General features: G+C 46.7%; 1 long non-coding RNA gene across 1 annotated transcript in view; it reads right to left on the minus strand.

Moving 5' to 3' along the window:
- Positions 1 to 7,804, minus strand: part of LOC139040971 (uncharacterized) — a 43,685-nt gene extending 35,881 nt beyond the window's left edge. Inside the window, exon 1 of the long non-coding RNA XR_011495347.1 lies at positions 7,319 to 7,804. This is a non-coding gene — a long non-coding RNA (uncharacterized lncRNA). The remainder of the gene's footprint in view (positions 1 to 7,318) is intronic.
- Between the last annotated feature and the right edge of the window lie 392 nt (positions 7,805 to 8,196).

The raw sequence follows: 8,196 nt of genomic DNA on the forward strand, positions 1-8,196 counted from the left end.
AAGCCCCTTTTTTATTTTGAACTTGTAATTCTCAAACTCTGATTTGTGTCCTGTTGCATGTCAGGCTCTCTTACCCACACCATGTCAGTAAGTCACCACCACAATTACAATACTACTCCCATTTTAAGATTGCATATAAACCTACTTTCCTCACTACTGCAATGCTAAATTATCATCTGACTTTTTTTAATTCAGTAACATATTTACCATGTTCACATGTTATGTACCGTACAGACAAATTCAACAATTAAAAGCACACAACTACAAGGAGAAGCAAGCTTAGCCACTATGTGACTTAAGCTTTTCTCTAATGTCTAAAGCTAACGGCCTGACTTTTACCTAGTACCCTCACACAGCTGGTTAAGGAGGTCAAAGTAAAATAATCAAAGCACCCTACTAACAGCAGAAGTTCCTAACTCCTCGGTTCCTAAGTTGTCTTCAACCCATTAGCAAATAACAGATTTGAAAACAAGGAGTAGCCCTATCATTTCACAGGTGACTGAAAAACGACTTTCTTAATTAGAAGTACAAGGGTGAAAGATTCCTTCCCACCAAAGCTCTGAATAAACACCAACATCAGGTCAGAGTTGTCCTGGTCCCAGCGGTATCTTAAGCTCATGACTCAAATTCCCAGCAGGCTTCCAGTTTAATATTTCTTGAAACGCTGGGCTTAGTCACACAGTGACCTCGAATTTAAAGCAAATAAGGGTCTCTTCCTTCCATCCTTCAAGATATTTTTGCTAAATGACACAAAGTTAAAGAGGCAAGAGGGGTTTTAATTTAGAGTGTTTATTCCCTGAGGTGTACCATGTTAAAAAATTTTCTGGGGAGAGTGAACCATGCTAGCTTTGAATTTCAAACACAACTATTAACCCTGTCAGAGAAGCAATTCTACTTCCAAGTATCTTAACAAAATGCTTTTTTTGCCCTAGTCCTATTGATTGAAAGAGGAAGAAAAGAAGAAAAAAAAGTAGGAAGGGAGGAAGAGAGGAAGGAGGGAGGAAGGATGGAGGGATGGAAGGATGGAGGGATGGAAGGATGGAGGCATGGAGGGATGGAGGGATGGAGGGATGGAAGGATGGAGGGATGGAAGGATGGAGGCATGAAGGGATGGAGGGATGGAAGGACGGAGGGACGGAAGGATGGAAGGATGGAAGGATGGAGGGATGGAGGGATGGGGAAGGATGGAGGGATGGAGGGATGGGGAAGGATGGAGGGATGGAGGGATGGAGGGACGGAGGGACAGAGGGACGGAGGGATGGAAGGATGGAAGGATGGAGGGATGGAGGCATGGAGGGATGGAGGGATGGAGGGACATCACAAGCATATTCCTAGCCAAAGTTTCAACATATTCTGGAGTTCTTCTTAAATTTACTTTGACCAAAAACCAAAGCAGATGAATTATAATTTCTTTAACAGATAATTATCCATAACGTTATCTTCAAGAACAATTTATCAAAATAGGAATAGCCTTTATAAAATATCTTAAAATTTGGAAGTATACATAGTGGAGTCCCTTTTCCCATAACTCCAAAGAGTGACTTTTTTCTACACTTTTGAGTTGCTTGTCGTCTAAATTCTTCAAATCTGTTTCTCATTATAATACTTCTGGAGTTCCAGGCTAAATGCTATCCCTAGCATCATTCAAGATATTAATTTTAACAAAATCCTAATACAATGGTAAAAAGGATCAAATTTATTTTTTTCCTCATTCTTGTTCTTCTAATGCTTTATGAATTTAAGAAAAATTATCTTATGTTTCAGGTGTATTGATACGCTAAAATACCACAAGTCTTATAATGCTTTATCTGTAATATTTGCAAGATAGTACAGGAATCAATTTGAATTTCAAGGTTCATAATGCAGAGTACGCACTATAGTAGTGACAACAATTAGTATTACATCCTACTTATATTTATTATGAAAAATTAAAACTACCCTTTATACCTGTAGCAAAATGAAAAGAAAGTTCTGTTCCAAATGCACTCTAATTTTCAGAATCCTAAATATTCAATATCCATCACATTGAACATTAAATTTCAAGGAACAAAAAAACCAGATAGACTCTATATTTTAGTTTGTAAAGAAACCCTGACAAGACTTCAGAGGTCTCTTTGGTCCTAATTCTCCCCTTACCCTTGAATCATAAGATAATGTGCTTAAAAAAAATATTCTTTCTGTAGTTATTTACATCAAGTTATCTTTATCAGAAATTCCATGAAAGAGTTCCCCAGTTCACCACCCAAACATCAGCACTCTGTTTTCCATGTTCAATAGGACCCTTGGAAAACACCAGATCTTAAAAGAACAAAGAAAAGGTGACCTGTTACTAACTCATTTTCTTCCAAACAGACTCTAACCTTTGGTTCTATTCTGGTACCAGTTTTGATCCTCTACATTAAATATACTTAAGAGACATTCAAAAACAAAGTATGCACACACACCAGTGGGGAATTTGTCGTTTCTCCTCCTCAAACAACCACTATTTACACAATATTGCTGCCCTCACAAAAGGGAATCCATTACCAAGCAATTCATGTCCTTGCTTCAGCATCAGATGCAAACAGGATGCAGAAACAAGATCTCTCTCCTGCATTTACTTTTTGTTCATTCCAACCTCTGGACATAATCTTCAGCTCCATTCCATTGGCTGCTTCATCTGTTAATACTCCTGATTTTTACCTTCTCAACTCTAGTGACCATTCTGGTGTTATATTTCTCTAGCAATTACCTTACATAAACACTAAAGAATAGGCTTGCTCATTTTCCACCCAGACAGTCCCCTCAAAGAACCGCAACTTAAGGAAATGCACCCTGAACAATTTAATTCACAGATTCAAACTCATTATCTTGAAAGGTCCCTCCCCCCATATTCAACAGAAAATGTTTCTTTGACTTTTCAATAGTAATGAAAAGTTGCTTTTCATAACAATATTTCTCCAGTTGGAAGACATGGGTACGAAGGACTTTGTAAGATAGCAAATGCTTTTTTCCTCCAGTCTTCATCCATGTGACAGTAAATCACTATGAAAACGAAACCCACCCTGGTTGTGTGTTAACCACATGAAGGGGCACATGGAAAAAGCACAAGAGGAAGGAACCTTCACCCATCACAGCCAAGAAGGGAAGCTACAAATGAAGGCAATGTTCATGGAAGAAAACATCCAAAGATGTAGAAGGTATTTATTTCAGAAAAGGGGATGAGAGAGTGAGAGAGCAATAAAGGGAGAGAGAGGTGCAGTGTAGACAGATAAGCTAGAATCCTTCTTCTCCATTACCCTGCACTTTAAAAACTAACTGTATCAGGCAATCTAAAGTTTGAAGAGCAAAACTGAACCCCTCACAATTTAAAGTGAACAATATTTTTCTTGAAAAAAATTAGATGTTTTGAACTTAATATGGGCAGAATTATCTTTCAACCCAATACACTAAACCACTAATGCTTTTCCAGAACAACACTTAAAATATGAGCTTTCAAGTTTCTTATAATCTTAAAGTTTTAAAATTAGAAACCTACTCCCTTTACCATCACATATCCTAAGACACTCTGATTTAAAATTACTTCTATGCCATTGTCTTCTAGCGTTGGTTTTCAATGGAATCTGTACAATTAATAATAACGTTCTTCCCTCTCATCTTTCTAAAGAGTCAAGGATGACATATCTCCTTACCTCCCTATTTGTTCCATTAGATTGACATATTTTGCCTCATCTGTCACCTTTCATAAAACTCTGCTTTCAGATATAAGTTAATTCATTTTTAGTTGTCCTCAATGTTCTAAAATAGTGATGTTTGACAGAATTAATACAGTGTTCTAGTTCTCTCTGTTCAACTGGTATTTAATTAAAGATCTGGGAGGCCATCTTTCTCTCAGGTTACACCATTTAAAGGAATGTTACTTCCTCCACTGACAGGGTGATAAGCCACATGGCAACAAAGCTGCCTTCCTGAGGTCTCCCATTGAACAGATTGCTCTACTGTGTACAGTTTGTACACAGCAAGACAGAGTACCACTTTATTTCATGTTGATTTCACTTTGCACATCTCTGAACCACAACTCTACTATAGTCCACATTCTCTCTTACGTTTTGAACATTCAGAATTTCTGGAGTTTTAACACTCCTTCAAATTTTTGTTTCATCATCGTTTTCATTTCACCTGGACCTCAAAAAGTCCTAATGGCACTTAATCTGTAAGATTTCTTGAATCTCTGGGAACAATGCAGAAAGTCTTTAAGCAATCAGAGCTACCCTGGAGCACAAACTGAAAATTCCCTGTTTTAAATTCTTTTGAATTAATATCTTTTGGAGAAAAGCCCACGCAACTTGATATGTGAGAATTTTCAATTCTAAAGGTGGCTAGGATAATTTCAATTGGCACTTACTGTTTATTACACAAATAATGGTTCTCTTGGATGGCCTTTTGAAAGCTAGCACTTTTTAATCATTTTTTGGCTATACTGGAACCGCAAGAGACATGTCAATTTAAAGCAAACTTCAGGAGCAATAAACTAACAAACAGACTCTAGGTGGTGGTATAGGTTATTTTTTATCATGATGTTTTGCTCTTAAAACTGCAAGAGTCAGAGGAGCCTTTAGCCTCTTTTACAGACGCTTCTTTATTGCAAACTTATAATATTTTAGGGTGTTTACATTAGTAAAATGCGAGTTCTGCAGTGTGCAGGCACATGCAAGAAGTGAGTCTAACTCAAGTCTTTCCATAGGCACTAAACCTGGTTTTCAGTGACCTCAAAGGCACTGTAGAGAACTGATTTGACTAAAACCAGCAATGAACAGTCTTTTTTTTTTTCCAAATATATATGCTACTCACACTCCTAGAGCACTTTCAGGGGTAAGTATGGAAAGAGGTCTTTCTCCACCAGAGTGTATGAAACAGACTAGACTACAAACCCTACAGCCTGCAGCGTAGTAGCTGTTCCACTGACTGCCTCTTCTTTGTCTCTAGGAACTAATTCCAAGCAGAGAAAAGTTACTACTGGTCATGAAGCCACTACTCTCTCAACCAGTTAAACCCACTCGACATGATCAAACCGCTGGGCAAAAACAGAGCAACTAATTTCAAAGCTGAAAAACATTTCAACATACACCAGGCAGCAACCCACACTTAGGTGCCAGGCAGTTGAAGCACCATTTATTTAAGAAGTCCACTTATTTCAGTGTCTCTTCAACAAAGGTGGCAAACTGGTGATTAAACATTGAATAATCACATCAGGAAGATGCCACCTACTTGCTAAACCTGTGATTCACTAATAAGCAGGTTCCATGCGATTCATAATTTTAAAGAATGAATTACCAAAGCCCTTTGCTTCACAAATGCCCCCCCTCCAAGGCAAAGAGCACTTATCATATACAAACAGACAGACAACCATTTTTACTTTGGACGACTACCGACGGTCTCTCTTCCTCTAAAGACAATCCCCCCACACACACCACCTCACATTTAATCATTCACATCACCAGAGACAAACTCCAACTCTGCTCCACCACCAACTGAGTGAAAAGTCCTTGTGGCTAGGAAGGTCTTCATTTTTTCCCCAAATAAAACGTCCGATCAACAAAATATTTTAAAAACGCAAAAGTACTTCTCATTCTGTTCTTTGATTATCTTCAGAACCCAATTAAATCACTAACGAGAGAGAAGGTAGAAACTCCTGTAACGCTTCAGAGATCAACATGTGTCACAGCCGCCCAGTCTGTTCGCCTCGAAGACACAGCTGATTCCTTTGTTCCTTCAGACTGAACAGCAACTCTTGATTAAAATTTGGAAACTACTTTGGAAAGGATGGGAGGGTTTGTAGGATCTTTCCAGGGAAATCCTTCACTAAAGAATATTCACGAGTAGTAAGAAGACAGACAGAAGAGGAGAGAAAAGAAGGCTCCCAAAGCCTCCCAGGACCTCCACGGGGCTCACCCTAAATGTGAGCCCGGTTTCGGGCTCAGGGAGCAAGTGATGGTTGAGGCCTCGGGTCCAGGGCGCCTCGCCCTCCGGAGGCGGAGGAAAAGTCCCGATGGCCGGGCCTGGGGGTCTTGGGGGCCCGGGAGCGCGGTCCCCTTTCCCAGTCACTTTTCCCGGCCCCGAATCCGGCGAGCACCGCGCAGGGAGGCCCCCGGGCGAGAGGCGGGGAGCTGCGCCCGGCGCCGCCCAGGACGCCCGGGCAGCAGGACCGCGAGCAGCGCGGCGAGCGGCCGAGGGGGGCAGCCGAGCGGGGCGCGACCCCGGCCGGCCCCCCGCGCCCAGCCCGGCTCCGCGGACGCGCCGGCCGGCCCACGATCGGCGAGCCCGGGGCCAACTCCACAACTTGGCCGGCCCGCCGCCCGGGCCCCCGAGTTCCCGGGGACAGCCGGCCGCGACAGGGGAGGCGGGATCTCCCCGGAGACGGCTCCTCCCGGCCGCCAGCGCAGCCCGCCGGCCGCGATCGCTCCCGCCGCCCCGACGCCCCGCGGCCCTGCCCGCCAGCGCCAGCGCCAGCCCCGCCGCGGGCCGCGCTCCCCGGCCGTTTCCGGCGGCCGCTCCCCGGAGCCCCCGGCCGCGGCTGCCACTCACCCGAGGCCGCCGCGGCTCCGAGGCGCGCTCCGCGCGGCTCCCTCTGCGAAGGCGCCCGCCGCCCGTCCTCCCCGGCGCCCGGCCGGCTCGTCCCTCCGCGCGGCAGCGCCGCGAGCGCACGGCGGACGCCAGGCCACGGGCGGGCGGGCGTGGGCCGGCTGTCCCTGCGCTCGCCGCCGCCGCCGCCGCCGCCTCCCGAGTTCGGGGCTCTGCTGCAATGTCTGCGAGGCTGACTTTGAGCGCCTCGCTCGCCGCCCGCCCGCCGCCGCCGCGCTCCTCCCTCCGCCGCCGAGCCGCCGCGGCCGGTCCCTCCCCTCGGCGCTCCACGCCATTCAGCTCTTCGGCCAAGTTTCTTAACCCTTTTTTCCCCCGCCCTCCCATTGTCACCGGGGCCACAGGCAGCCGCTCGGGGCCCGGCAGCCCGCGGGAGCGCAGCGGTCCCCTCGGTCCCGCGGTCGTGCTCCCGGCCCGCCCTCCCGAGGACCGGGCGGGGGCTGCCGGGCCCAGGCAGCGGAGGACCGCGTGCACCCGGAGAGCAGGGGCCCCAGCGCCCGCGCCGGCCCCTCGGCGCCTGGACAGCTCCTCCCGGGGGCCCGGGCATCGGGCGGGTTACGCAGGCCAAAGGCTCGCGTTGGGGACACAGCCTGGGGGCCCGGACACCCCGGGTCCCCGCCTGGGTGCTGGCGCCTTAGGCGCCCCCCTCCTCCCAGGTCACCTCCTGGGCTCCGTCTTACCCACCCCCAACTTCCACCACCTTGTGATCTGTGTGTCCTGCTTTCATCGGGGGGGCACGGGCACTAACTCCAGGTCACTGTGACTCGACGCCCAGCACGTAGTAGGCACCCAGGAATGACTGTGGAGGGACTCCAGAGGCCAGCTGGGCGGGAGACCTGAGGAGTGCCCCGGGCAGCTCCTCGGACGGACGTAGGACCCAGGAGCAGGGTTTCCCGTCAGCTGCTTTGTCACTGCGAAGTCTCCCGCGGAGCCTGTCAGCGAATCGACATCCTCCCTGGGAAGAATTTGACCCTACAAGACAAGGCGAAAGGAACAGGGCTGCCACTTCTTCGGCAGCTCTCCTCGGTTCAGTGTCCAAATAAGAAATAACAATTACATCACGAGGCGGGGAGGCAGCGCTGTGGAGCCTCTCGGTTTCCTGCAGCCGAATCTCGCTGAACCCGCCTCTCACTTGGGGGGGATATGGATTGGTGAAGAGGGAAAGTGGAGGGAGGAGAGAGTCAGACGAAACCAGAATTTCCCCCTTCTCCTTGTATTTGCTGTTTTCAAATCTTTTCCTCAACGCTCCCCAAACATCTAACCAGCACTATGAACACCCCTTCAACACCTCCCCAGATGTCAGGTTTCTTTTTGACTCCAGCCTCTAGCATTTAGTAACTCGCCATGAAAAAAATTGCCAGGGGAAATGCGTGCCGTTGCTGAAATTGTTTTTGCTTGATAACGAGAACGCTAAAGTACAGCTTAGCCTCACCCTAAACTCTGAAAGGTATGCCTATGTTAAAACACTTATTACCCAAAACAAGTGCGTGGATGAGGCACTCCATTCTTCTGTGTGGGTTTTCATAACCTTAGGAATCTGATAGCATTTGAAAATAGATTTGCCAGCGCACTTTAAAA

This window comes from Equus asinus, chromosome 18, assembly GCF_041296235.1.
Source record: "Equus asinus isolate D_3611 breed Donkey chromosome 18, EquAss-T2T_v2, whole genome shotgun sequence".
In the NCBI taxonomy this organism is placed as follows: Eukaryota; Metazoa; Chordata; class Mammalia; order Perissodactyla; family Equidae; genus Equus; species Equus asinus.